This window comes from Nanorana parkeri, unplaced genomic scaffold, assembly GCF_000935625.1.
Source record: "Nanorana parkeri isolate BGI_ZX_2015 unplaced genomic scaffold, ASM93562v1 scaffold1389, whole genome shotgun sequence".
Classification (NCBI taxonomy): Eukaryota; Metazoa; Chordata; class Amphibia; order Anura; family Dicroglossidae; genus Nanorana; species Nanorana parkeri.
Genome location: NW_017307657.1, coordinates 368014 through 373696, shown reverse-complemented (window position 1 = coordinate 373696; position 5683 = coordinate 368014).

Below are 5683 nucleotides of genomic sequence, written 5' to 3'. Positions count from 1 at the left end.
CTTTCTAATGAAAGAGCATACATAACATTGAATGTGTTCGGTGGACAGATGATATATGCTTAGCAACAGTGTCTAACTTATTTCTAAATAAATTTGTACCTATCCTTTATGGAGAATCTGCTTTCCTGCAAACAAATGTGCATTGTATTGTGAAAACTGGCTGCTGATACACCACACAGAAGAACTCCAAGCTCTATATGACCGATCTGTGGAGGGATAGGCCAAATAGGCAGCCACCTTGGGCACTTCAGCATGGGGGGTGCAGAAAGGTCAGGACTTGCAACCTATGCGGCTCAAGTAGTTCACGTCTTATGGGTGAGGTGCCCTTTGGCCTTCTTGGCTCGGGTGATGAAGGGCCTTGTCACTGGTTGAAATAGATCTATTAGAACTTTTTTTTTAACCTGTCAGTGGTTTTGAATTCAGTTGAGCCAATCTCATGGCTGGCACACTCTGCAGGGCTACCACCACCATTGCAGCTTGCTTGCCCATTGCAGTCGGCTTGTCCCGCTATGAAAGAGTAGCATTACGCTGCTGGGGGTCCTATCTGTTCCCTCTGGAAGCTCCCTAAACTCCTCCCCCTCCAGCTCCTAGTACCTTAAAGGAGAACTATGACATGAGTGATTTCCACTCACCTCATAGTTCTAAGCCGACCTGTGACAATGAGACTGTCACAGGTCGGCTCAGTAGATCGGGAGGTGAGCGAACACATACCGGGTTCCCTCACCTCTCGATCCTGTCACGGCTCTCTGCCGTGAAAGGGGGAGGGGCTGGATTCCCCTCTCCCCGCTCCGATCCGCCAGCGCTGACTGGCGGAACGGACGGGGGAGGGGGCGGGTACAGCTGGCTCTGCCTCTAGATAGGCAGAGCCAGCTGTCACTCACGCAGCTGGGCGGATCCCGTCATCTAAGTCGGGATCCGCTCCAGGTGCGGTGTCTCATTATACAGCGAGCTGTAGCTCGCGGTATACTGAGCTTAGGGTAACGGGAGGACGCTAGTTTGTGTCCTCCCGTTACCCCAAGGAGAACTATGGGGAAAAACACTGACCCCATAGTTCTCCTTTAAACATGTTTCATAGTAATGGCTCATTCACATGCCTATGGTATGCACGCCTGGGCAGAGAGCGGCTCCCGAGAGAGACAGCGATGGTGTAGAATTGCGTTCAGCCACCTGTACATCTCCTTAAATTGAGAAAGCTGATCGGATGACCAATGAAACGCCTTTAAGAAAAATACAGCAAGTCCAGTTGCCTTGACTTACTCTTTACAGATATCCCTATGGGAGGACATACAGGTTCAGGTTGGCATGCAGCCGTGTCCTCCCATAAAGATGTACAGGAGGCTGCACAAATTTACACGCCACACCAGAGCAGGTCTCTGCATGGACGTGCACGCCTGTGTGTATATGAGCCCTAAGCCCTCATTCGCACCTACCAAATAGGTGTGATTTGGAATTCCCACGGCAGGAACTTGCACTTTCCTGGAATCTCAAATCTTCCATTTACAATACATACAATCATACACGATTACATGCGGTGTGTCGGCGTTCTGCCGCTGTCACCCAATCATTAACATGAACAAGTTACGGCTGCCGCTTGTAAATGGAAAATTTTGGATTACTGCTGCAGGAATGCGCAAATGTTCCTGTCGCAGGAATTCCAAATCGCACCTACTAGGTCAAGTTCTGAATACAACAGCAGCTTCGGCTATCTCAGGATCTACTATCTGGGGGGGGGGGAATTGTATTTTTTATGTTGACACTCTGCTGCCACCTCGTGGTCAAAATGTATAGCAGCAGAACTGATAGAGAATGTGCCATTGCTGGAAATGCCGGTTGCATGCCTGTCTCTGACTTCAATACCTTTTAATTGCTGACCTGGAAAAGTCATGCAATTAATTAAAGTCGGAGCTCCTTTTTTTTTTTTCTGGCACATGTCACAGGTCAATGATTCTGGAAGTTTTGAGCAGCCAGGAAACTAGGAGATATCTGCAAAGTCTCCGTATTAGTTCAGCAGGCGTGTCATCACCATTAGAAATAAGCTCATAACGCTGGGCACTGCCGGGTGCTGTTCTGTCTGGCATGCAAGGAAACCCTAGGATTGGATTCCATTTCTCTGATTTCAGCTTGTACCACAGTGAGGTTATTTGCTGCCTGTCCTGACGTTTTGCCTGCCCTGTTTTTAATATTGCCTGTCTACACAGTACCATGCTCTGGATCTGTCCCCGATCTGCTGCCGTCTGCACAGGTGTGTCTGAGGGCCACAACCTGGTGCACCAAATCCATCATTCCATGTAGGGTTCTGTTGTGAAGAAATGGTTGGACTTTGCGCCTCGGCCCTTTTAAAGGCCTCAGACCGTCTCCTGTGCAGATAGCAGAGAGGGTCCACTATCCAGTTTATGACAATTGTACTGTGAGCCCAAGCTGATGAAATGATGCACTGTCAGGGGGTGTGTCCATGACAGCCTGGGCTCACAGGAAGTGAGTTTGATGACACGGTGGTGGGGGGATTTATCAAAACTGGAGCAGACAAAAAATGGAGCGGATGTGCACGGCAACCAACCAGCTTCTCTTTTTCATTTTCCCATCTTAACTGAACAGACTGAAGAGAGAAGCTGATTGGTTGCCCTGGGCAACTGCTCCACATTTAGTCTGCTCCAGTTTTGATAAATTCCCTTCTGTGTGTTGTTCATCATCGCAGTGGTAAGTCTGTGGGAGACGGCGCCATAGAGGAGGAGAGTATTAGAACAAATCAATGCTCTCATCATTTTTTACTGGGCTACTTTTTTTTTTTTTGCACATCCTTTTTTGGAAGTTACAAAGTGTTTATTTAGAAACGCATCAGCAGTCGCAGTTACACACCGCAGCAATCCTTACAGATGGGTTCCTGATCCGTGTAGTACCCAAATTATCTCAGTCCAGTCTCATCCAAAATATCCTCAGCAAGTCTCCCCTTTCCTTGTGTTCTCTCCAAAAGCAAACCGAACTGACCCCCCGTTTAATAGTAGGGATACACCGATACTAGTATCGTTACCGGTGCCGAGTATTTGGGCGAGTACTCGTAATCGCCCAAATGCTCCGATGCATAGCCTGATACTTGTGACGAGGGAGCATGGAGCCGGCTTCCTGGCCGATCAGGAAGCCGGGCAGCCTGTAATGACTCGCTGCCCGGCTTCCTGATTGGTCGGGAAGCTGACCAATCAGGAAGCTGGGTGCAGTGTAATGATGTGATGCCCGGCTTTTTGACAGTCACCTCATGACGAGGGAGCATGGAGTCGGCTTCCCAACCAATCAGAAAGCCGGGCGCTGCGTCATTACAAGGCGCCCAGCTTCCTGTTTGGCCAGAAAGCTGGCTCCATGCTTTCTCGTCACCTAGTGACGAGAAGCACGGAGACGGCTTCCCTGCTAATCGGTAAGCTGGGTGACGAGTCTACACGCTGCCTGGCTTCCTTAATGGAACTTCCGGTATCGGTGAGTACCAGAAAAAAAATATCGCTACTCTTACTCGATGCCGAAAAACCGCTATCGGTGCGTCCCTGTTTAGTGTAACAGCTGTGTAGTCCAGAGGTGCCCGATTATGGTTCAAAAATGATTTTTCAAGCGATAATCGATCAGTTGATGGGAACCCAACATCAGTTGATGGGAAACAACATTGGTCTGAGCTTGATGGGAGTATTGGAGCTAGAATCGAAAGAGGGTTCTTGGCAGCAAGGAACATTTCCCATCTAATATCTATATAGGTGTATGGACGGCTTTACAAAAACCACTCGGGGTTAATTTTCTAGGCAAAAGATTGGACTCCGGAGCAATGAAAAAAAGGTCATGTGGTCTGATGAGTCCAGATTTACCCGGTTCCAGAGTGATGGGCCCATCAGGGTAAGAAGAGAGGAGTATGAAGTGATGAACCCATCATGCCCAGTGCCTACTGTACAAGCCTGTGGGGGGCAGTGTTATGAGCTGGGGCTGCTTCAGTTGGTCAGGTCTAGGTTCAGTAACGTTTTTTTGTCCCCCAAAAAATTAGGTCAGCTGTCTACCTGAATATGCTGAATGATCAGGTTTTTCCATCAATGGATCTTCTCTTCCCTGATGGCGCGCGCACGAGCAGAAAAAAAATGTCGTCTGGAGACAGCAACCCGCTAATGCAGCAGTGCCGTCAGTCCGTTTTGGCGGACGGCAACTGGTTAATACAACTCTGGGTGGACTGAGTCGAAGTGACAGCCGAAGCAGGGAGAACGGCCTGCCAAAGTGTCGGCCATTCGCCCCGCAAATGACAGCTGGGCGGAGCCAGCCATGATCTCACGGCTGGCTCTGCCCAGTTCTAATGACAGATCAGCGTCCCCAAATAACCTGGAGACGCTGATCTGTCATTAAACAATAACAACTGGGCGGAGCCTGCCAGCTCTGCCCAGTTGTTATTCATTGACCGATACCTGCTAAAAGACTCTGGCAGGTGCGAGCCAATAGGAAACAGGCAGAGCTAGCTCCGCCCAATTGTTTTTTGTTTTTCTTTAAACAAAACATTTTTAATACTCCAATTTTTAAAATAATTCAAACCTTTTTTTTTTTGTCACTCTTTTTCACGTATTTTCTATTCTGCTCGGTACCTCGGAGGGACCGAGTAGAATTTGCCGAGCCGATTCACTCACTGCTGTTCGGCTCCAAATGAGACTAGCTGCCGGAGCTTCGGCACAGCTGATCCAGATGTTGGATCGGCTGAGTCAAATTCCTTTTGAACTTCGGCTTATACCAAAGGCAGCCGATGTATGGCTGAAATCAGCCGTACTGTGCCCGGAGTGAATAGCCGAACGTCGTTTCGGCTCTGTTCACTTCGGCTCAGTTATGCCTTCGGCAGCTTTGTGAATAACCCTGTAATTCTTTATCTGTATCAAAGTTAAATAGATGGCAGCGGACGCAGGACAATGTGGAAAAATATTACCAGCAATATAACATGTGGCCACAAGAGGGAGACAAAGTCCTTGCTTTATGGCAGGTAACAATACCGTACTATTCATTGAGGCTCAACACTTGAAATATCCATTCATGAATAACAACTTCCTGTTTACTTGTTTCAATAAAAAAAAATTATATATATATATATATATATTCTGCACAGGATTCAGCATTCAAAGTGACAGGAATTTGCTTTTCACATGATTGGAGGGAACATTCTCACAGTGCCAGTTGATTCATCTTGTATTCATGTGTGTGAAGATTCTGAACTACTTTAGTAAATCAGCCCAATTGCACATGAACTAAACAGCACTAGACAGTGTAAGATTAAGAGCTCTGAATATTTTACCATGGAGATCCTGGTCCAGCCACTTCCTGTTACCGAGTGACAACGGTCTCACAATCGGGCTCCTGCATTGTCACACATGCTCATGGTTAAGATTACAAGTGGCCGTGCTGACACCTTGTACAGGCATAATTGCCCCTGTCACTATTGGGATCCTGATCCAAAGCAAAAAAAAAAAGGTGCAGCCAACGCTTATATCAGTGCATGTAGATAGGAAGTGTCTGAAAGGGGCTGGAGGTGATCAGCAGCATTAAAATGGAAACAAGTACTTTTAAAAAACAAAACAAAATGGCAATTGTTTATTATGCTGGGTGCTTTAGCAGATCAAATGCCAATTAAGGTGTGGACATTCATTTCTATGGTCCTAGCCTTAGCAAAATAAAATATAACTGC